The sequence below is a fragment of the Eretmochelys imbricata genome, chromosome 3, assembly GCF_965152235.1.
Source record: "Eretmochelys imbricata isolate rEreImb1 chromosome 3, rEreImb1.hap1, whole genome shotgun sequence".
In the NCBI taxonomy this organism is placed as follows: Eukaryota; Metazoa; Chordata; order Testudines; family Cheloniidae; genus Eretmochelys; species Eretmochelys imbricata.
In genome coordinates, this window is record NC_135574.1 from 38,852,251 (window position 1) to 38,878,051 (window position 25,801).

The following is a 25,801-nucleotide window of genomic DNA, read 5'->3' on the forward strand; positions in this document are numbered from 1 at the left end:
GACACTATAACAACTGTAATAGTAAATAATCATAATACCTGAAACAGTTGTTGCAGTTATGAGGATCATTGCCCAATGATGACCATCTCATGCAATATCTATCACAGGATAATGCACATACCACATTATTCATGTATACATGGCTTCAACTAACATACTGCAGACACCTCTCTTTATAGCTGCAAAGTTGGTTGCTTTCTTTGGCACAAATATCTCAATGTAGTTTTGCTGTGCTATCTGGCCACATAATTAGTTGCAGAAATAGCTAACAAAATAGTTACAGACTTATCTTCTACACATATGTGGAGGTTTGACTTTGTACCTCAATTATACTTACCAATCTGGGACAGTGAATGGATACCTGATTTATCTCCATGTTTGAAGAATTAATCCAAAATTTCTGTCATGTGAGAGGTAATATACAAGGTAAGAAGAACTTCAGTCCTTCAGATTTTTTTTTCCTTTTCCTTTTTATAGCTCTAAGATTTGTTGATATGGGATTCCATCTGCCTGGAGACTGGATTGTATGCTATGTTCTCACAGTCCGAATCCCAAGCACATCTTTGATACAGTATCTTAGACTCTAATGTCAATGACAAACCAAACAGTAATTTCTTCTTTGACTGGATTTCCTAAATATTTCAGAATACAATCAAGTACATTCTTTTTTTTAAAAATGGGGAGTCATTTCCATTAACCCTATTACCTTTGGCCTAGTAGTCATCTAGTTCTGCAGAGAATTCAGACCTCATGCCTCACAGAAAACCTCTGGTGTACTCCAATATCCTGCTAAGAAACTCTTGTGGGCTTACTACTATAGTGAAAGTTCTTATATCCTTGTCTAGAACAAGAATTCAGAATGTTTTCCTGTGATCGCTACTTGTACAATTGCAGGGACACGTTACTTTAAAGAGTTAGGAAACTCAGAATAGATTTATGAGTATATCAATGACAGAGTACTGCAAAGGACTATAATTTCTGACCCATCTTTGTGTTACAGCCCAGTGGTGGGTTGGGTGGCATGTTGTCGCTTGCCTATACCTAGGAGAGGGCCTTGGGCAGCCAATATTGCCATGTTCATGTGCTTTCTCTTTATGTGGCTAGTATAAAGAGAATAGTAGGATGCCTGCTTCTGTCTCCACACCTAGAAGAAAAACAGGGGGTGAGTACAGCCTGGAGGCCAACTACCAAAGAAAACCACTCATCTACACCTATATATTCCAGTAAAGAAGAATGCTGAAAAAATGGGAGAGGAGGGGTAGAGAAGCTCAAAAACTGTTTAAACCAAGGGGTGGGGGGGGACTTTTTTCCAGGGATGCTATCCCTTCTCTGCTCCAAAATACGATATATCTAGTACTGAGGTACCTAGCTGAATGCAATATTCCAGATATAGTGTTGCCAGAGCTGTTAGAGATCAATAAAAATACTTGGTAGTAATGTACTCTGTGGTTGTATTTCTTTTTTCAGACTTTCACATACTGACCAAATTCACATTAGCTCTTTCTAGCATATATATATATATACATGAGCCTTTACGTGGGGTGAAGCATGGTGCAGATGACTTTTATATCTTGTCTCAGGTCCTATGAATTCTGCTGTAGTCCTGACAAGTAAGCCAATACAATGGAAAAAATCAGGGATACTATATCTGTTCAACATTAATTAGCATGCAGAAAAAATTAAGATTAAATGGCCAATATGGTAAAAGACCCCAAGGGAAAGTTACAGATAAAAGTAGAGAAGAAAGGATCGGGAAAGACCCTGGATATATAAAGGTTTTGCAAGTGGGAAGGAAATGGATCGACCTGAGGACAATTAATTTGTACTTACATCCATATCTTGTTCCTGTCTCCCCTATCACATCCACAACCATTTAGTCCAAGACAATGAGCTTACAAGTGAGGTCTGCTAATAAGTGTTGCTAGCACAAATGTTCACTAGCTTTCTTAAACTTTACAGTGTAACAACATAATATCTCTTTGCCCGATTGGCCTTCCACTTTCTCCCCGCTCACAAAATTGACCTCTCATTATCCTATCCAAATTGCTACTAATTGGCTAGAGGGACATTTGTTCTGACATGTGAAAATTCAGTGTGGTTGGTTCCCCACTTTTCTAGCAGCCTATAGAACAATGATCTTAGCAGATCATCCCAAAGTTTGCACTAAAAAATAATTTAAGAACTACAGTTCAAATCCTCCATTGATTTTGTGTGGGAAGACAAGGAATTAGCTATCCAGACAGATCACTAGCAAAGTAATATGATTCTTCCCTATAACTTCTGCAATAAAGATTATTTGTCTCTAACATCAGGAGGTTTGCAACAACTAATTTATGTAACACTGAAGTTCTAAATCTATAAAGCTTGAAGGTGGGTGTATTTCTTAAGATATTTCACAATCCAATACTGCAAAAGGCCCCAACTAAAATAAGAGGATTTTCACAACTCTCAGATGATTAAAGCCAAAGAATTATATTCATATTCATAAATATGAATATTTATAAGTATATTTGATCCTTTGTTGACCTACAATGGCCACCACGCAAATTCCCTTAACAAAAGGATGACGACACAACACTGCCAGGTCCTTGGTATTTGGAGAATTTGAATTCCAGCTGCTGTTGGCACCCAAATATTCCTTATGCTCCCAAATCCCAGTTATCACAGGGATGATTAACCAATGCCATAGAATAGCTGAATAACTAGAACATGAACTATTCCTATCAGCATGCTCTTCACCCAAAACACCAACAAACAGAGACATAGGTATCAAACGCCAACTGATGACTGCAAGGTGCAGTTAACAACAGCAAGGGCTGGGTTCAATGCAAAACAGAATTAGCCCCCACCCAGCAATCTGGGAAAACAAAACAACACACCCGGGTGCTTCTAAGAGGCAATATTTCCCCTCTTGTGAGCACTGAATCTGTTTATAACAAAATAAAACTTTAATTCAAAGGGAAAAGTGAACCCAGCATTAATTGTGGAAAATACCATAGCCACGATTCAAAAGCATACCATAAGCAAACACCAACCCCACAGTATGTTGGACAGCAGACTTTGCCTCAGTTTCCCATTTTATGGTGCAAAAGTCCAATGAATGACTCCTTTATCACACCACTCCCCTCTCCCTCTGCTTGCACTGTACTCACAGTTGGCCGTCCTTGGTTAACAAAGGCCCAGAGTTCAGAAGTGCCCTCATGAGGGTTCAGTCCCACCTCTGAAGAGTGGGCGGGAGGGTGTGGGGGGGCAATCAAGCAATGCCACTGCTGCTGCCGCTGCCTCTACAACCGGCTCACAACTGCTGCTGTTAACGCTGCTGATGCTGACCACCACCTGCCACTCACCGCCACGGCTTTCTGCTCACTGTGGTGGCACAGTCTGAGGTTTCACTACTCAGCCCAGCTCTTGGAGATTTCAGTGGGTCGTGGGGAAGCTCACTGCGAGTGCAGTCTCTGTATCGTCTTTCACAGCAACTCTATCCCCCCACCAGGTCTAAGGCAACCCCTAGACCTGCTCATCGGTGACATCAGTTCTAATAATCACTGAACAGAAATAAGGACTCTCAGTTGAGTCTAAACAGGGGACAAAAAGTTCTTGCAGGATTACACCACGGCAGTGAAAGAAGAAGGGAAAATTCTTTTCTTCTGCCATAGCAGCTGCAAAAGTCACGGTAGAAGCTGCTAATCAATCCAGACTGCATAATCCACATTATTTTGTCCCATTTTGGGATCACGTGGGGAGGCAATGAGATAACAGGGATTTCACTGCTTGGATACTGCATCTTGGGTTTTAACGTTTGTCTACACTGGCAAGTTTCTGTGCCACAAGTTATACCACTTTTATTAAAATGCTGGAATTAAACTGCTGTTGCATATCCACACTGTGCTCCTTGTGACACTCAGGTGCATCCACATTAGCAGCTCTTGCAACGGCAAAGACAGCAGTGCCTTGTGGTGGCTATCCCACTGTGCAACTGGCTGCAGGGTGCTTTGGGAAGGGTTTGCAAAGCGTCATGGGGCAGGCAGAGCATCACATGATGCAGGTTTCCCAATCCCATTGTTCCATGGGCATCCTACTGCACTGCCAGCTGCTTTTCAACCGAAGTGTGGGGGGAGAGTATGTGACAGGGAGTGTGTGTGTGTATGGAGGAGGTGGAGAGATACAGTATGTTTTGGGGCACAGAGAGTGTGTCAGCATGCTGTCTTGTAAGTTCAGACAGCAGCAGGAAGCAACCAGTTCTGAGGCAGAGGGAGGAGGGGGAAACCCCAGCATCAGCCCCTCCCTCCCTCCCTGGGCTCTCTGCACAGCAATCTCTCTCTCTCTCACACACACACACACACACATGCCTGCCTCTGTGTTCAACAGCAAGAGCATTCCACATTAATGGTTTGCTTTGTGTCCCAGAGCAGATCAGCACAGCACGCAAGGGCTGTCAGAAATGGTGCTTTGAAAGGGGCGGGGCGCATGTCTCGAGGGCAGCCGAGTTCAAAACAATGAGCAGAGCGGTCACTTGAGGCATTGTGGGACAGCTGCGGAGGCCAATTACAACGCAGAAAGCAATCGTGTGTCTACACTGGCATAGAGCACTGGAGCCTTTGCGCAAATCGCCTTATGACTCTCGTCGAGGTGGTTTTCTTTGCAGTCCTGCAACTGAGGAGGTTCTGCGCACAAAGAGGCTTGGCAGTGTGCACACGTCTGCAGTTTGAGCGCAAAAAAGCCGCTTTACTGCGCAGAAACTTGCCAGTGTAGACAAGCCCTAAATAGAACCATCCTGTGTGTTTTTTCTCTTGCAGACCTGGAGTTGCTGTGGGGTGGTGAGGGGTTGAGAACTGATCGGTGTATTCCAAACAACTTAAACTGCTACCTTCAAAATCCTGCTGGCCTTCAGAATCCGCACACTCAGATGAATGTTTCATTAAGGGAAAGGAGTATACTATCTCCTCTAATGGCTAAATAAAATGATCTGTCTTTATTATGTATAGAAAACTTATAAGAATGCTTCCTCTAAAGAAACAGAGATACCACTTTTATACATAAAACAATAGTCCCGATACTGTTATAAAAATAAGCAAGTCTCATCAGCCATTGACTAGTACCATTATGGTATTTTTTTAAAGGGTTATTATTGTGTTGCCATTGAGGCAGCATTTTCTTCCCAATTTTTTTATACTATTTCTTTATCTAATGTCATGTTATCCAAACTGATGTTGATGCTAAAATGCATGCTACCCGCATTTTCCTGTAGACAAAGCTGGGACTGGATGAGTCATTGTTATGATTCATCACTGCTCATTATTTGCGCACGATGCTATAGTGTATACTGGATGAATTAATGTAAGCAGGTGGAGTTCTTGCCCTGCTCCCACAGAGGCTACATGCTGTCTTTAGTCCAAAATGTATCCCCTTCCTTGGGTTGGATTTAATAGTAATGGAAACAGCAATAAAAGTGTAAAAGCTTTTCTCCCAAGCTTGGCTCTTCTATCTGACCAAAGAGCCACTCCCTCCTTCTTTTATATTCAGCATGGAGTTAGTAAGCCTCATCTGCAGCAATGAGATGGCAGGAATTAACTGGCATTTTCTCAGGGCCAGGGCATAGGCAGCCAGCCTAGTGGCTAGAGCCAGAGCCAGACATCAGGAATTGGAGTCATTTGTCGATTCAGGATCAGGAACCAAAAATAGAAAACAAGGCCAAATGAAAAACTGGGTATCAGAGCGAGGAGGAAAAGCCAGGGCCAGGAACCATAATCAGCATAAGGAAGTGGGGTCTGTCGCAGCAACTAGCTGGGGTTCTACCTAGTTGCACAGACGAACTTCATGTACCCTCCGCTGGTTTAAGAAGGAAGTCTGGACCAATCAGGAATGGGAAATGGGCCCTGTCAGTTGGGCCCTCCATGGCTGGCACAGCCTATAGAGGCTCATGACTTCCTGTTTCTGCTGCCAAAGCTGTTAGGTGGGAGTATGGAGAAAGTTGCCACCCAGGGAATCTGCAAACACAGGTCCTAGATGTACATATTTTTCCTACAGAGTTCTAACATCTGCTAGCAGGGTGGAGCATTAAAAGAGCCAGGTCGCCCTGTTATATACCTGCCCCAAGAGCAATGCTTTTCCTGGGAATTTGGTCCATTCATGCAGCAAGAAATACTAGAAGCACTGAAGTCAATCCAAGCCACCACATGCAACTCAGATGTGTGCCCTTTCAGGGTGGTAAAAGACAATAAGGAGCATCTGGAACCATTACTAGCAGCAGCAGAAATTGTATCATTGTCTTCCTCCACTATTGAGAAGAGCAAGGAAAAGTGAGCTCCACTCCCCTAACCACTTGCACGGCTATATAAAAGTCTGCCCAGAGTTTGGGTCTGGATCCTGCACAACAAAAACGCTCTCCATGTATAAGTAGGTCGAGAGGGGGATGAGTTTTGGCTTAACTCACGTACCCCTCCAAGCATAAGCTGCAGCCTGGAAAGAGGTGTTGCAACTTAATTCCTCCCCAGGGCAAGAAGGTCGGGTGGATTTGTGACTTGCTGCACCACCCCATACTCAGAGCCAAGCCTAAAGTAGTAGTCAACCCCAGAGATTACTAATATTATCTTGAGGAAGGCAATCTGACGCTCTCCATAAAGCACACTGCTATCTGACTGGTACTGCAAGAAGCCATCACTTGATGCAATGGACCTGGACAAGTACAACCAAGTCTGTAACTCCCCATTTCTTAGTATGGTAATAAAAGAGCTTGCCAACTATTGCCTCCAGTGACACTTGTCCATTTGGATAGAGCTGTGTGAATAATAGATCTCTTGGTTTGTTGACAAATTTGAAAAGTTGGAGGGGAGCGGTCTGTCCTAAAATTTTGGGTCTGACCTAAAATGAAAATTTGGAAAAGTTTCTGAAAATTGAAAAGTTAAAATAAAATAATAATAAATATTATTATTTCAGATAGGATGAAACATTTCATTTTGACAAAATCAAATTTTTATTTCAATTTTGATCATTTTAATTTTTTTTTTCATTTTTAACATACAATTAAATGAAATATTGAAACAAAAAGTAAGATCAAATGAAAAAAATCTGATGCTACATTTAGAAAATATCAAAATGAAATGTTTTGATTTTTTCTGGCTTTCTGGGGTGTCCCCCCCAAAAAATGAACAATTCAGTGAAACCAATGTAAATTTAGAAACACATTGAAGTAATCAAATATCCATCTTTCACTGAAAAGAAGCCCCCAATTTTTGTCCCGTTCTAAGCCTGGACACTCTTTACCTAGAGCTTTATCATCAGCTGGTCAATGATTTGGGAACTCACATCCAAAGTAGATAGGTGAATGGCCACAAATCTTGACAATTTCTGTATAACAAAGCTCACTTTAACCTAGCTTTCCCAGAGTAATGACACCAAAGTGATGAAAAAAGAGGAGGCGGAAATAACTGCATTGGGGGAAAGAGGGAAGCACCTAGACTACATTGGCTATTATAAAATGGATTTTATATCATTTTGTTAGGTACTCTGATAACAAAGTAATGAGAATGATAAAATACAAATGATTAGAGCGAGAGAGAGGAGAATGAGATAGATAATGTCTATCTAATCAAATGTAAAAGAACAAGATGGCCACAAGTAATGTGGGAGATCTACACGAGTGTATAGTTCAATACTGGGAATATTGAGTTATATTAGGTGAATAAAACTACAAAATCAGAGACAATTCCTAATAAGTGTGAGATGCACAAAAGGTAACAAAATGTGCCACATAGACTAAGCTACTTAACCTGTCCTAAGTCAGATAGGGAGACTCAGGATTTGGGAGGAACCTTTTTTCTTGACTTTTCCAGATGAATCAGCTGAAAGGCAACCTTCCTCTCTGAGATACCAAGTGAAAATGGCTTCTGATAAACCAGGTTAATTCTCCTGATAGATTCAACCAGTGAAGGACACAGGAGAAATACCATGTGACTCTAGTAAGTAACCTATCCCAAGAAACCCAGCAAAAATTATACCATGAACACAAGCCTGATAGACGTTGTAGTTATCCATGAACACAAATCAAACTGGAATGAACTACTGTTAGTTCACAGATTAGTTCAAATTTGAACTCAGTGGAACAATTTGAACAACTCTAATCTACAGCAAGCCCGTTCAGTCAACACAACATCTACAGTTAGGAGGATTTTTTTTTAGGAACAGCTGCATGAAATCTGGGGTACAGAATGACTGAAGATTACTTGGAGAGCATGAAACTGTGGGAGTAAGTTAGGACATAAAATGGAAAGGCTGGGAGGCAAACGGGGGCGAGGGGGGGAAATTCGACAATGGGAGTTGGTGGAATGAGTTAATACTTTTTCTTTATGTGCAAAAATTACTTATGCCAATCAACCCAAGAAATTCAGCCACTTGCTCAGACACTGAGGGGCACTCTGTAAGCATGCTCAGAAGAGCCTACCAGACAGAATCCAAAATCATCTCATTGCAGATTGTGGTAATCAGGAAAAGCAGAACATGGACTCCATGCTGTGGAGGAGGTAGATCACACAACTCTTAATAAATTCTGTGGCTGCCAAAGTGGGTCTATTTTTAAAACCTTATCTTCTAAATTGTAGACATGCAGCTGTGGAGCCTATTTTTGCATAATAAGGACCTTACAGATAGCAACCAGAGCAGAACTTACAATGGCTATTTTTAAAAAGTAACTCCCCCTCCCCGATCTAATGTGTGTTTAAAAAACGAACAAAAAACAGTTACTTGAAACCTTACTAAGCTGATTTTCACAGCATGTTTCATCAATTTCAAACAGTTTGCATGAGCTAGAGCTGTCTGTCAAAGGGACTTTACTCATATGAGAAAGCAATATTCATCACGAGTAAGGAATTTAGAATAGACCTAAGGTTGCAATGTATTTATTATGATGTAGATGTATATGAACCACAACTACTCTACTTATTGCACAGAAATCTTTATTCAGCAACATACACAATATTAAAAAAATTTGGACCAATCTAATGGCCTGATCCAAAGCCCATTGAAGTTAGTCGGAATCTTTCTGTTCAGTAGGCTTTGAATCAGGTCCTGTGCAACACACTGTTTAGTGCCTTATGCCCCACCAAGGCATTTGAGATCAGCTGGGTTGGACCTCCATATTACAGCTTTGTGAGCACAGGGGATAGATCCTTTTCCATTTAGGACCATTGTGCAAATATAAAGCTTTATTAAAATGAAGCAATAAGAGAATCTACAGGAAAGAAAAATAGTAACTAATCAAATAATATAATAAAAATCAATAGCCAAATCAAAGGTATAAACAAAAGCAAACGTTGTTTCATGGTTGAAAGTAAGCAAAATTGAAATGTAGTTTTCTGTTGAGACAGTAATAGTTCCATTGTACCTTCTTACTGTAAAAGATAAGAATGTCTCAATATGACAAAGTGCTTTTAACTTTGTTCTGCCAGGATTTTTCAGCTGAATGAAAAGGTAACTTCAGAACACTTTAAGAGGCAGTGTGGTCCAATGGATAAAGCGTTGGATTAAAAGTCCAGAGAGTGGGGTTATGTTCTTGGCTCTCTCACTGACCTGCTATGTGACCTTGGGCAAATCACTTTCCCTCTCTGCACCTCACTTTCCCTTCCTGCTCTATGCCTGCCTTCTTATATTATGTTTGTAACAGCAGCTAGCACAATGAGCCCCTGAGCTCAGCTAGAGCCCTTAAGTGTTACTGTAATACCCATAGTCAGGAATATTCCCTGTAATTTATTTTCATTTGTTGGTAAATGCTGTTGGGATGAGAAAATCTAGATGGCTTTATTGTTGCTGATTGTCAAACGTTATGGATTTTAAATGTTGTCAGGCTGCCCAGAGCATTCTGCGCATGCCCTCACAATTCATTTACATTCATTATAAAATAAACAAACCTTGATTTTATTATCTACACCTCTTTTAACTAATTTGAAGTTAAGAATCTGCTCCTGCCTTCCAGCTAGGAACATCGTGTGAATATTATTTCTTGGAGGTTTTGAGATATTAGTGTGGATTTTCCCTTTTCTGATCTGGAATTCTGAATGCACTTCTGGCAACTTTAATGTTATAAGGTCTGTATGGGTAGTTTAGACTGTCTAGACATTCTTGGCACTGAACTGACGATTCATCACATGATTAAATAATTCTGTTCAAGGCAATGTAAACTTAAATCTGGTTGGAGTCTAAGACCTTTGAGGTTGGCTGACCTGGAGAGGAGGCTCTCCCCAGGAATTAGGTGAGGGTAGAAGATATGCATTCCCCTACCTTTTGGTTGGAGACTGAAGTAGTTAATTTTGCATGAAGTCTTAGTTTATACTATATTGCATTACCTTATAATACTGTTATAGTGCAGAGTATGTATGATGTAGTTTACAAGACCAAAGATCTGAGTGATTTCCTTTAATTCCCACAACTTTCATAGAGAGATTGGAGGGGTCATCATTACTTGAAACTATAGCATAGTTCAAAGGCACAATTTGACTGTGTCTCCTGAACAAGCATATTAAAAGAAGAAAAGTGTCCTGCTCTTTTATTTTAAAGCAGCCATTTTTTTCCTATCTTTCTGTATGTTGTCCCATACATGGATTATGCATTAGCCATAACAATAACACAGAGAATCATCCCTCCTAGATTATCAACAAACAATATGAAAATGTGCAAAAACTTAGATCTCATTTACAATAAATAAAATGTAAACATACAGACATCAGCATAATTCAGAACATGTCACTTTTAAAACAGTTAGCACTTCGCAGAAATCTTTAGTTCTATAGAACCCATCTTGCATTAGTGACTTACAAAAGTATATGTAGGTAAGAAGTAATTGGCTTGGTTTGCAGCAAGAGAGACTTAGTTTAGATATTAGAAAAACTGTTTAATACAAGGGTAGTTAAGCACTGGCATAGGTTACCTAGAGAGGTTGTGGAATCCCCCTTATTTGTGGTTTTTAAGAGCAGGTTAGACAAAAACCTGTCTAGGATGATCTAGGTATACTTGTTCCTGCCTCAGCACAGGAGGATGGACTAGATGACCTCTTTAGGTCCCTTCCAGCCCTACATTTCTATGATTCTGTGATTTCTCTGATTCTATGATAGCAAGGGACCAGACTCAGAGGCCTCTCAGGTCCTGTTAAGTCCAATTTCCTACGTCTTCCTCAGTCCTGTGGAACCCCCAGATCATGTCTCACTCCACAGGAACAAATTTGATAGAAACACGATGACTGGACCCTGACAGAGTTCCCAGCTCCTTAGCCCCTTTTCCACAGGGAGGGGATGACCTGGGCCATACATTTTAAATAATATTCTCCTACTCCTCCCCTCTTTCATTTTATAAGTACCAATTTTATGTTGAAATGAAAACAAGAAGAAGGATTAGATTAGGAAAGGAAGGATAGATAATATCTGAAGAGTGGGCGTGTATGGTAGCTGAGTTACCTGGCTATCTGTATAATTATACTTGATACTGGGGATTTACAATACTTTCTGGGAAATTTATAAGGGCTACAGGTAATAAATCAATGACAAAATGTCAAAGTCCTTTCCAGTAGGTGCTGTTATAATTCATTTAGTGCCTTGCCTATTAGATCAGCTCAGATCACACAGATGGAATGTTTGAGTTATTTAATTAACCTCAGTATTTTATATTCTTGAAGCAGAATTTTTTCCTTGTTTAAATTGATTTATTTTTCAGAGTACAGTGCATAGCCTCTTGTGTCACCAAAGCAAAAGAAGGGAGGGGGGGAATCACACTTAAGCATTAAAAAAGTGTACAGGAAAACTGACTCACAGAATAAAAAGCTACTACAAGATTTAGTTCATTTCACTCAGGAGGACAGAGCTGTGGGGATCATACTGAAGGCTAACTGAGATAAAGAGCAGCAGTGGTGCAGTAGGTAATTTGTATTCAAAATGTTAAGTTTGTTGAGTAATACAGGAGACAAAGAGCTCTGAATCTGTTAAAAAACACCTCAAAGAACAAAGATAGTTGTTCCCCTAAAAGAAAAAAAAATGGGGCGGGGGGAGGAGAAAGAAAGGAACAGTTCAGGCAAACTCTATTAAAACCAAAATCCATAAAAAGATGCAGCCGCATTATTTATTCTGACTCTACGGAATTGGAGGAACTGTGCCACTCATTACTGCAACATAATTAGACTCACACTTAGGTCTGACTCCAGATCTTGAAAACTAAACCAGATTCCTTTGTAATAAGAGAATTTGATGAGGCCAGAAGTGAGCATAAAGCTCCTACTACAACAAAGGCAGACGGAGCAAGATTTCATAGGTTTTAGGGCCAGAGGAGACCATTATGATCATCTAGTCCACCTTCCTACACAGAACAGTACAGAAAGATTTCCCCCAGGATGATAGAATTCTGCCTCCCTGCAGTACTTTATTTGGCATTGTATAATAGGAAGGAAAGACTAATTAAGATCATGGGGCCAGATCCAGTCCTGGGGTTTTGGCAGCTGACGGGTATGCTTCAGGGAACATAGCGTAAGACAGTTATCGTTAGCTTGTAGCTTGTCAAATGATGAGGCATCAGCCTTTGGAGGCAAATCTAACAATACAGTAACCAATGTAATAATAGAATTTACTTAGTGACATTTATATATGGTACTGAGAGGGACTCTGATACTATCTGTCAACAGTAGCACACAAGGACAATGACTCATATCCAGAGGGAACACATGCAAACAATTTAACATGTCTCTGCGAGAGAGGTGAGGTGCATAAATAATGGATATTGCCAATTGCCCTTCGGTCTTAGCTATTGTTTCTGTGGATGAAGTTACACAATGACTTTAGATTACTGCTGTTAAAAAATAAATAAAATAGGGTATAACTTGTGAATACAGCACAAGTGACATCTGAACATCTAACTGTATTAAAATTATATACAAGAGCCTGAGAAGGACCCAAATTTCCCGCCCTCCCGCCTTTTAATTTTGGTTTCAGTTGCCTAAATTGTCTTCATGATCGCCATCAGTACATGTGGGTATACAGGAGTGTAACTCTCATGCAGGAGGGCCATGTTTTAAAAAGTTCCATCCGTTGTTAATATGTACTCGTATGCCCTTCCCCCATCCATTTATACTTTCCATTTCATAGAAATGATGGGCCTGATCCAGTACCTTTCAAGTCAATGAGAGTTTTTCCATTGACTTCAACAGGTCCCAGATCAGACCAATAGAAAGCAATAGAGCAAGATTGGATCAAGCCAGTTTGTCTTCCTGGACACTATGGCTAATCTCCCAGCACAGGTTTGGTCAGCTTGCCTTCCTCTTGCCAGTACATTTCAGAGCACTCATAAATATTATTTTTATTGAACTAGTCATGCTGTAGGTCCTCTCTCTAAAACACTTCTGGCTTAATTGTCTGGGCCAAACCCTGGATTTGTCCCTAAAGGAGGAGTGAAAAGATGGTTGTGCATTCTTTATTTGCAGTCCTGTGAGAATGTGGGGAGTTTCTCACTGTGGAATTCCTTCCTTTTCCAAGAGTGTGGTTTAGCTTCAGGCCCAGATTTTTGAACACCTCCAAAACAATATTTTCTTTCTGTGTTTCTTCTCTGATGTAGAGACCAGGAATTACAATACCCAGATTCTCTGGGGCTCAGTGGTTAACAGGCAGGAAAATGTCATGACAATCAGTAGAACTGATAGGGAAGAGGATAGACTTGGAGTCTTTAGTCCCTTCCACAAAGATTACATTGGCATCAAATCTCTGAAAAACAGAGAGACAACAGTGGCACAGTTTTATTTTGAACTTTTCATGTCTATTTTATTAGGGATTTTTATTTATTAATTGATTTTTCTAGTAATTTGCTTCTTTCTTGGGAGCTTTTTTGGCACAGAGATTGCAAAATACTGTTTTTCTTTAACAGAATATGAAAAATTACCCAAATTAGCACATAAGAAAATTAAAATGAATGTATGAAACAAAAACAAGAAAAACAAACAATGTGCCCTCTGTGCCACCCTTCCCCCTCCTTCACCTCCTCCCCCTGCCAATTTTTCAATGGGCAAAGAAAAAATTTCTCAGGTAATATTTTCCTCCACTACCATCACACACTCACACGCACACACACACACACACACACACACACACACACACAATTTAGATTTGTTTACCTTGGGTGTTATTTGGACCTGTTGGAGTTTTTAAGTCATCATTAGCATAGTTCAACCTTAATTTTATAAAAAACATAAAATAACGTTGAAAAATACATAAATTCACTAGACCTGATTCTGATCTCTCACCAGTATAAATCTCAAGTAACTAATTTCTCCATTGTGAGAGAGTTACTCCAGATTTATATCGTGGGGTGGAGCTTTAAGAGCTGTGGTGACCATGGTGTCTTTACTTGATCTAGAACATCTGGATACAGAGTTCAACTTGATTCAACTGTAGAAACAGTGTCAGCTAGAGTTGGCTACAGACTGAACCCAAGAATGAAATGGGGCTGGACATAACTTGCTAACAAGGACTATGACAATTATTTTGTTACTTTTTTTCCTTGTTGTTCACATCTAATGAAAGCGATTTGAAATAAACTAAAAAGTATGAATGGCTGACTGGAATTTGGAAGGTATAACATAACCATCGGGCATGCTACATAGGCAGAGCAGACCCAACTAAGACCATTCTCTGCCTGAGTGTGGGATCTCTCTCAGCCAGGGGCATTCCTTGAGGGCTCCTTACACCTTACCTGTGGCCCCTTTGTGTAACACCAACAGACCCCAGTCGTTGGTGGGTAGGATCAAACCAGGAACCTCTGGAGCTTAGTGCATGAGCCTCAACTTCCTGTTAGCTTAGACTTTTGAGAAACTCATTAATCTCTCTCTCTCTAAGTGGTCTCAATGCCACTAAATGGGACACAACACCACACCCAGAAGGTGTGTGGGTTACATGCTTCCCCTAGCTGAGGAAGCAAGTCCCTAGCTTCAGAGACTTCTCAGTTGAAATCCCAGATGAGCCCCCACTGGTAACGCCGACATACCCTGGTCGTTGGAGGGCAGGATCGAACCGGGGATTTCTGGAGTTTAGTGCATGAGCCTCTACCACATGAGCTAAAAGCCAACTGCCTGTTAGCTAAGACTGTAGGGCAAACTCATTAATCTCTCTCTCTAAGTGGTCTCGGTGCCACTAGATGGGACACAACATCACACCCAGAAGGTGTGTGGGTTACATTTGCACCAACTCAATTCATACTATCATATCATCTGATTTCTTTCTCTGTTTATTTTTAAGGTAAAGTGCATATCTGAAAGATGCCAGATTCATAGCACTGGAAACTGAGCTCTTTCTCTATTTACACACAGAAGAGGTACTGTAGGGATAGCAGGGGTGTGCATTTTCTAACAAAACTGCACTAGCAGGCCTCAGTCCTGTTCTGGAGAGGCTCACTTTCTCATGGGTTGAAAGGCAAATTTAATTTCAAGGGGAGGTGAAGAATGCAAGAAAAATCCTTCATCCTGAACATCTCCCAAAAGGGCCTATCAAAAATCAGAATCCATGCAGTTGAGGGCAAGCAGGGACATAGGACTAGAAGGAAGCCTCAAGTTCAGTTCCCCTACTATCACAGGCAACCCGTTATATAATCCCGTTAATAAATATATCAAGCTCCATCTTAAAACTAGTTAAGTTGTTTGCTTCCAGCACTCATATTGGAAGGCTGCTCCAGAACCTACCTCCTCTGATGGTTAGAAGCCTTCTAATTTCCAGACTAAATTTACTCCTGGCAGGTTTATACCCATTTGTTCTTGGGCCAACATTGCCTTTAGCTTGAATAGCTCTTCTCCCTGTGGTGTTTCCCCTTTCCCGGTGTATTTATAGAAAACAATATCCCTTCTCAGACTTCATTTTGCTTGGCTATACAACCCAAGCTCATTTAGGATATGTCTACATGGCAGCTAGGAGGGTGCTTCCTAGTGTGCACAGACATAAAAGAGCTAGTTCTGCTCATCGAATGTGCTAAAAAGAGCAACGTGGCCATGGTGACATGGGCAGCAGCTCGCCAAAGCTGCCACCACCAGACTGCTATTTTTAGCACTCTAGCTCAAGCAGAGCTAGCCTGGGTCTGTCTGCCCCCTCTGGGAAGTACTCTCCCTGCTACTGTGTAGACATACCCTTAGGATCTCCATGTTGCTGATTATCCCAGTAGCCTTTCTCCTCACCTATTCCAGTTTGAATTCATCTTTCCTGCTGAAAAATGTTTCCTCCATGTGCTCCTGGGGTCACACACGGACCCAACCTGAGAAAGTGGGGCCAGTCCCTCCACAAATTCCTCCTAGGGATGGTGCAGCTCTGCGCTGCCCGCAGTATGGACTATTGCCTTTAATGGCACGGTTATATAGAAAGCTATATATAGCTATAGAAAGGGGCTTGAAACTTATTATGTGATTTAAAAAGAAATCATTGATTTAACATTGCTCTGATACTATAGATCGTCCTACACTGGGGAAGTAAAGGGAAGATTCCAAAAGCTGCTATGATCCCTAGTAAATTGAATTGAAAAATAATATATCATTGGACGTACAAGAGAGGTGAAATTGTAGTGTGTGTTTTTTTAACGTGATTGCTTTAAGAAGAAGAAGATTTCTGGCTTTATTTTAAGCATTTGGATAGAAATGATCTTAGAACAGAATGATATTAAAGACAGCCAGACCTAGCCTATGTGTAGGCAGAGTATCCTGACCAAACATATTTCAAAGCATTTCTTTAAAAAGAAAAAAAAATAGCTTTCAAGTTTTAATCACAATTTAAGAGGATCTAAGGATTGGATTGCAGCCATTCTACTCCAGCTGACCTCCTTGGAACTGTTTATGTGAATATGGTGAGCAGGATTAGGCCACACAATAGAAGGGCCTTGGGCCCTGTTTTTATTGCCAAATATATTTAAATTGATGTTGCATGTGAACTCTGCCCTGCTTCTAATACAAAGTATAATAGATGCTATCCAAACTCACAGAACATTTTCTTTGAGTCATATTTGTATTTGTACTGGACCCAGCTTGCTGCATACCTATACTCCACAAGGGAAGAAAATAGACTTTATGATGCAACACTGGTTGTAACCTTACTATCACTATCAGAGGGCAGCCTGGCAAGTACCAGCTGGTTTTAAAGACTGGCTTCTTTATTGGACATTCTCTAATTGGGTTTGGCCCCTCAAAATATACCCAACTGGCAAAGTTAGAAGGCACTGGAGCGGATGTGCTTCAGAGCTGGGGAACCTAGAACACAGTGAAGAGAAATACTGACCAGCCTTGGACAAACCAGCTAGCACTGGAAAGTCTCAGTGAAAACTGGGGGGGCATAATCTTCAGTTTACGGGGTTCTTTGTGTAACCACTTTCTAAATGGGATTGCTCTGAAGAGTATTAAAGGCTCATCAGAGTGACATGCTTCAGTTTTATTACATAATGAAACTGAAGAACCTTTAGGGTTTTTCATTATCCAAAGTCTATGACACTAAGCTGTTCTGAGATCAGACTCTGCTGCTCATGCCAGTACAATTAAAGTAGCCTGTTTTCTGACAGTATTCTTATACGTTACAGGGTTGGTTATATAAATAAACTTGGACGGGCAACCTAATATTTCACTGAGATCACATCTCAACTGTGTGATTAGAAAAGGTGCTCTCTTATAATTGCTTGTATGTTTATCCTTTAAGGTTTCTAGAACATAGCAACACTACTGCAGAAATTTATGGCTGTAGATGTAGACAACCAACCAGTTGCAACAGGAGTGCAACTACTGTCTAATCTTGTAATTGTATTATTTAATTACATTCAACATTTGGAAATAGCTTGTATTAGAAGTTGCTAGACAATATAAAACTTCATTCTACTTTGAGAGGATTTTTTCTTATTTGCCTCTAAGAACAATTAGAATAAATAATTGGGGAGCAATTACTCACAAGAGTAGCCTGATTGACTTCAGTGGAACTACTCTTGGGAGTAACTACTTGCCATTGTGACTAAGGGATTCATTCTCTCTCATATATAGAAACAAACACACAAAATCATATAGTTATATAAAAATGTGTGTATTGCTTGTATGTGTTTATAAACACAAGCAATGCACACACATTTTTTATTTATATGATTTTGCATGGTGGATTTTAAGATTGTTAGTAGTAGTTTGTGCTTAAAATTTGTCTGACTGCAAAGATCCTCTGGAAAGTTGAGTCTGCTCAAGACTACATTGATTTCCACACTCTGTTTCTATAGTCTCTTCCAATTACTTTTAGATGGATAGTGGCAATACTATGAGCTAATCGTGTGATGGATCCAGTGGCCTACAGTCTGAATCATGAAATTCTGCGAGGAGACACTGATCTCAGGTCTTCAGATTTTTCACATGGGTGATCTAACACTACGGTTTAAATGAAATTGCTTCACGTTCATTTGTAAAGTGCTATGATGATGAAGAGTGCCACGAAAGTTAATTATGTTAAATATGTTTGTCTTTTTCATGTAGCTTAAACTGTTGTAGTTGAAGTTCCTAAGAATAAAACTAGGAGAATCCCTCCAAGCTCTGGTATCATACCCTGTAAGTCTTTTAGTGATGCTTCCTCCCTTAAATTGTCACTGTGTGAATGCGCACATAATTGCATTGCTAAGTATAGAGATCACTGAAATACATTTCAGTTTCTACTGTCTGATGTTTCCCTACTGTCAGGCATTTCTCATGCAGCAAGCTCTGTGCAGAGTGTGTGTACAACTGCAAAAATCAGAAATAGGAAGTGCAAAAATCAGAAATCCATTATTACCTTTGCTACGAACAGAAAGCAGAATAATGAATTTTTTTGACAATGTGTGGACCGCTTTTAATTTTTTCTGTAAACAAGTTAATTATAGTGAGAGAGTCCAGAACTCCCTTTAACAGTGGCATCAAATAAAATATTATGAATGAACTTAATCTGATGAAGCTATTTTGGATGGAAAATGTTGATTAATTGAAACAAAAGCTGTTTGTGGGACAGGGTCAGTTCTGACAATTTTTATATTTCAATTTTTTTTTTAAGTTATGAAACATACTGATTTGACCTGGTCTGGCTTTTCAGTTTGCAAAAATTTGCAAGATTTTGATTTTTTTTCTTGATTTGGAATGAGAAAAATTTTCAAAATGTTAAGTTGTTGCAGGATGAGAAAAAATGTTTCCCATCCAGATCTAACTCCCAATTTCCAATGATCAGGCTTTTTATTTTTAATACAAAGTCCATTCTAACTACCTACTGCCCACTGTGAAATGACCGGTAGCTGATATTTACAATGAGATCAAATAATTTGATTCCTTTTTGCAATATGATCAGAGGGAACAGGGATTACAGAAGAGTATGTTGCTATGCTAGCCAGTCCTATTTTGTTTCAGTGAAAGTTTATTATTATTATTTTTTGGGCCTGACTTTGACATACAATGTTGTAAATTAGAAGTAGCTCCACTAAGTCAGTGGAATTTTTGCCTTAGAGGCTACATTGGGGTCAGATTCTGCCACCCTGACTTGTGTTCGGTAGTATTTTACTCCACAAGTAGGTCTAGTGAAGAAAATGGGACTACGTCTGATGCAAGATAATATGCAACTTGAGTTAAAGGTGGCAAAACTTGACAAATGTTTTCAAAAGGGACTAGTGATTTTGGGTGCCAAACATGAGATCTTCAAAAGGGCCTGATTTTCAGAAAGTATTGAGCACTGAGCCTCTGGAAATCATGACCCATTAAAGAGTCTTAAATTGAAGATCTAAAAATGGAGGCACCCCAAATCACTAGTCACTTTTTAAAATCTTGGCCATAAGTAGTATGCCCATGGTTGGACAGTTCTTTAAGAAGAGTTCATTAGATGACCAAAAAGCCACCCTTCCACAATCATGAAATAGGAAAACTTTGGCTAAAATCCCATCCTGTTTCAGTGGCAAAGTGAAGGCTGCAATAAGAAATACAAAATGAATATAAGTCAACATAGTTATATGGAAAATAGGTCTTGTCAGACAAACCTGATTTCATTTTTTATCAGATTGCAAGTTTGGTTGATAAACATGACTGCATACATTTAATATACTTGTAATTTTGTGAAGCAATTGACTTATTACTCCATGACATTCTGATAAAATTAGCACTATATAATATCAATAAAGCACATGTTAAATGGATTAAGAACTGGTTAATTGGGAGATCTCAAAAAGTAGTTGTCAATAGAAAATAAGCATTGAACAGTGATATCGCTACTGGGGGGTTGCAGAAATCTATATTAGGCCAGGCACAATTAAATATGTTCATCAATGATCTGGAAGTAAATATAAAATCTCAGCTGATAAAATTTGCGGATGACAAAAAGATTGGCAGAATAGTAAATGATGAGGAGAAGGCAGCCATACAGAGCAATCTGGATTGCTTGGTAAACTGGGCCCATTCAAACAAAATGTGTTTTAATACTGCCAAATTCAAAGTCATACATCTAGGAACAAGAAATGCAGATCAAACCTACAGAATGGAGGGTTCTATCTTGGTAAGCAGTGACTCTTAAAAGGGTTAAAATGTCATAGTAGACAAACAGGTCAACATGATTTCACAGTGTGATGCTGTGGCAAAAGGGCTAATGTGACCTTTGGATGTATAAACAAGGGATTTGTGAGTAGGCATAGGGAGCTAATTTTACCTCTGTATACAGCATCTGTGATACCTATAGTGGAATACTATGTCCAGTTCTGGTGTTCTCATTTTAAAAAGGATGTTGAAGAACTGGAGAGGATGCAGAAGAGAGCCATAAAAAGGATTCAAAGACTGGTGAAAATTCCTTAAAGTGAGAGATTTAAAGTGCTCCATACAGTTACTTTATCAAAAAGATCTAGAGGTGACTTGATTACAAGGTATAAGTACCTTCATGGGGAAAAACTACTGAGCACTAAAGGGCTCTTTAATGTAGTGGAGAAAGGGATAGCAAGAACCAACAGCTGAAAGCTGAAACCAGACAAATGCAAATGAGAAATTTGGCACATATTTTAGCAGATGGTGATTAGTCATTGGAACAAACTACCAAAGGAAGTGGTGGATTCTCCATCTCTTGATGTCTTCAGATGAAGACTGGATGCCTTTCTGAAAGATATGCTTTATCCAAAGGCAATTCATACTTTAGGCAAACACAAGTCATTGGGCTCAATGCAGGTGTAATGGGGTGAAATTTAACTGCCTATGATATACAGGAGATCAGATTAGATGATCTAATGGTCCCTTCTGACCTTAAACTCTATGAAACTATGAAGGTTCATCAGCTGCATGATCAGGGCTGGATTACACAATAGGCAGACTAAGCACGTGCTTAGGGCACCAGCAAAGGAGGGGGCACCCAAAAAAATGAGAATTTTTTTTCTGAAAAAATTTGATATTTGATATTTCAAAAAAAGCATTGAAGCAGTCATAATGGGAAAAATCAGAACATTGTTAGACTTTCTTACACTCCACTACACACTCTTCCCCCATTTTTCTGTTCTCTTTTTGTTACTTATCCCCACCTAAACCGGGGGGGGGGGGCGTCCTACTAACGTAGATGAAAATAATGCAAGGAAATCAGGTCCTGTCATTTATAACATTCCTCAATCTGAAAAGCCACACAGGTGAAGAAATGGCAAATCAAGTACTACATTATCTGTGCCAAGTTTGCAAAGTAGGTTTCTCAAAGTGCAGAGGTCAATCTTATGGCAACGCTGCCAACATGTCAGGGCATTATCAAGGAATGCAGAAGAAGCTTTTAGAACAGAACAAATATGCCATATTCATACCATGTGCTGCACACTCTCTCAATCTTGTTGGCCGCAGTGCTGTTGATTGTTGTCCAGTGGCAGTAAGTTTTTTCTCAACAGTCCAGTTACTTTATACATTTTTCTCTGCCTCAACACACCGATGGGCAGTTCTTAAAATATATTCGGGCAATGACTGTGTGTTGAAATCTCTTTCTAATACTCACTGGGAGGCATATCAAGTGGCAACGAGTGCAATTCTGGAATCCTACTCAAAGATTGTGGATGCATTAGAAAGTATAGCTGAAGACCAATCACAAAAGGGAAAAACTATACAAGAGGCAGAAAACATTGCAAACAAGATGCAAGAACTAGAGTTTGTATTCATGTTGACCATGTGGAATGAAATTTTACAACACTTTTACCACACAAGTCAAGCTCTCCAAGAAAAAGAATTGGATTTGAAAACATGTGCAGACCTCTGTCAATCATTAGCAGACCACTTACACACTTTGAGGAATGATTTCGAAAGATTTGAAGACATATCAAAAGATATCTTGCCTGATACTAACTACAAAAAAGCCTAGTCCCACAAGCAAATCAGGAAAAAACAAACAAATGGTAGCAGTGCAACAGACACAGCACTGAATCCTAGAGATAAATTTCGCATATCTATTTACTACGCTATAATTGATACACGTGACGCTCATATGAAGAGGAGATGTGAAGTGTACAAAGAAGTATCAAGTAGATTTTCTTTTCTAAACGATATGGACTTATCTGACGAACAATATTCACAAGGTTCCCAAAAGCAAGTTGACTCATACCCTATTGACTTGAACATGGATCTCTGTGGAGAAGTACGGCAGTTCCACTGTTATATGCATGCAAAGTTTAATGGAACAGGAAAAATGAAATTCAGCCACATTGATCTTCATGACACAATATTGAAAGATGGAATACAATGTATTTCCAAATGTAGAGATCGCACTACGTATTTTTCTAACACTGATGATTACTCACTGCTCCACAGAATGCTCTTTTTCTCAGCCAAAAAGAATAAAAAACCCTCAGAGAACAACAATGTGTCAGGACAGACTTGATTCACTTTTCCTATTGTGTATGGAAGCAGACATGCTTCGTCGAATTAGCTTCGATGAACTTATCCAGAATTTTGCAATCAGAAAATCTAGAAAGAAGCTATTTTAATTTCAGCATACATGTAAGTTTTGTGTCATTTCGAAAATTAAAATTTTATTTTATGGTATAGTATTGTTTTTATTTTGAATTACATATGGGGGGCATCGTAATCTTTTCAGTGCTTAGGGCCTCTAAAGGTCTTGATCCGGCCCTGTGCATGATCTATTAAATCTATGGATCAGTGATGCCATGTAGAACCTGGTCAATATGAATTGAGATCAACCTCCGTGTTGTTGAGACTAAAATTTTCAGAAGTGGCCTTTAGTGTTGGGTGTCCAACTTCAGCCATTTAGTTCCTGCCAATGGTGCTGAATATCCACAATTCTAGTTTTGTTCATGACAGTTGTGAGTACTCAGGACACTTGAAAATTCGGTTTTATGACCACACCTATGGAGGTGAAGTAGAAGAATTACTGCTGTGGTACATGAAAGACCTCCTTCCATTTTTCTGGAGAAGTATCATCCGTTATAAAACTGATATCCATTCTAAAATCATTCTGAACATGCAATAATTCACTTGATATGACAAGCAATGCCTTAGGTCACAATGATACACCATTTTATTACATTGGGATACTGCAGAACAAGGAAATACCATCATTAAAAAGCCAATAAAAAATGAGGACAGGATGATTATATTTTATCTGATACTTGAATGCAGAAGCAATTGCTCTGAGAATTCAATGATTCTTAACCTTCCAAGCAAAGACATTGTATATGTCTGATGTTCAGAGATTGAATAATGAATGGATGTACAGAAATGTTTTTGGACTCTACAAAATAAAGCAACAGCTAAATGAAATATTCAGATAAAAATATGCCTTGTTCTTTAATTTAATGTCTGCTGATAAAGACAGACTTTCAACAGGCTAAGTCCCCTATTAGATTATATTGCATGATTTTGCATGTTTTTTTTAAAAGTTTATTAAAAGGTGCAATATAGGGGCAAATCCTGTCTTTCTGCAAGTAAGAAGAGGGGGGTATTGTAATCCTCTAATACCTGTAATCCTGTCATATTTTATAATGTAATTTTACATAGGATATTCTAAACATTTAAGAATGCATAAAGCTATTGTGGAAAAAGGAGATGAAAGGTGTATTGAGACTTGTACCGGTGGTAGATCAGGATAGGAACTGAAAGATAGGAGGAGACTGTATGATTAAAGCAAGGACAAGAAAACTGAATTCCCAGCATAAATGGGAACTTAGTGACATGGGCTAAATCAGAGAAAAGAGATTATATTGGCAACAGCCTTTTGGTTGGACTGGAATAAGGCATGGCTGGTGTCAAAAAGTTATCAAGTTCATTGTTAGAGTAGACTATAGAGGTTTTAAGCACATATTGCTGTATGATTTGCAAGGCACCTTGGCATATATATTAATAGAGGAAAGTAATGTATCATCTAAGGAACCAGATTCACAAACTCTGTTTTAAGTATAATACATTATCCTACCAAAGGGCTCAGTGTTTGATGCAGTTCTTTTTCCTGGATAGATTTGATGTTATAAAAAGTATTCAAGCATGAAACTAGTTTTATAGCATTTGGTAATTGTTGTTAACATTGGCTATCTTATCCAGAATCCCTAATTGTGACTGATATGTTTATAGACTTCTTTTCTTCCGAAAGACAATGAATGTGATTTTCCAATAGTCCATTTACTCATCCATCAAAAATTTTATCATTACCGTATGCCAAAAAGTAAGATAGTGAATTGCAAAAAAGAATAATTATAAAACAACCTGGGCAATTAAATATAGAGATATGGTATGATTTTACTGAATCACCTGCCAAAAGGAGTCTTTTTTTTTTACTATAAAACTCCAGAGATCACAGCAGAAATAACTCATCAGAACACTATACAATATGTATTGCTTGACTGACCACGAAAAAGAAAACTTTTATTATATCTAGCCCATCTCCCACAGGTTACTATTCTGTTTTCAATTCAGAGTATTTGATATTGGTTTGATTCTGTCCATTATTCAGAATAGGTCAGATCCTGATCTCATATAAACAGATTCAGTTCTACTGAAATCAATGGAACTCTGCCAAGTTACACCAGCTAAGGTTATGTCCCAGCATATAAATTCACAGAAGGCTACATGTCTCTGACACTCTTCCGAGATGTCTAGCTGTCAGCTCATACTTATCATGGCTAAAACAGAGCTCTTAGTCTTCCCCCACCCCTGAACTCTTCCCATTACTTCTGTGGACAACACCACCATCCTGCCTGTCACTCAAGCCTATACCCTGGGCATGATTTTCAACTAGGACCTCTCTTTAGGTCCTCAGATCCAGATTATGACTAAATCTTGCCAATTCTTCCTGTATAACATCTTTAAGAAAAGATCTCTAGCCATTCATAGCTAAAACTCTCATCATCCTGCATTTCAACAAGTGCAACGTCCTTATTTCCAGTCTCAACAAACACAATCTTGCCCTGCTTATGTCCATTCAGAATGCTGCTGCAAAGATCATATTCCTAGTCCATCACTTTGATCGTGTCCCCCTCTCTTTGCATCCATTCAGTGGCTCCCCCTTCTCTATCACATCAAGAATAAGCTGCCTGGCTTCACTTTCAAGATCCTTTACAGCCTATCCCCACCCTGCCTATCATCTCTCATTCACTATCAAGATGTCAGCTCTCACTTCTGATTGGCACATGATGCCACTCTCCATTGCTTACTTGTCAAATTTTCAAGCAAGCTTTTTCCTAACCTACCCCTCCCCTCACACTTTCAGGCGCTCCCCATAAACATCTGCAAAGCTATCTCATTATTCACCTTCCAAACTCTCCTGTGCCGTGATGCTGACAAAAAGTTGACAATGGTTAGGCTGCTGGTGTGCAGAGACCACGG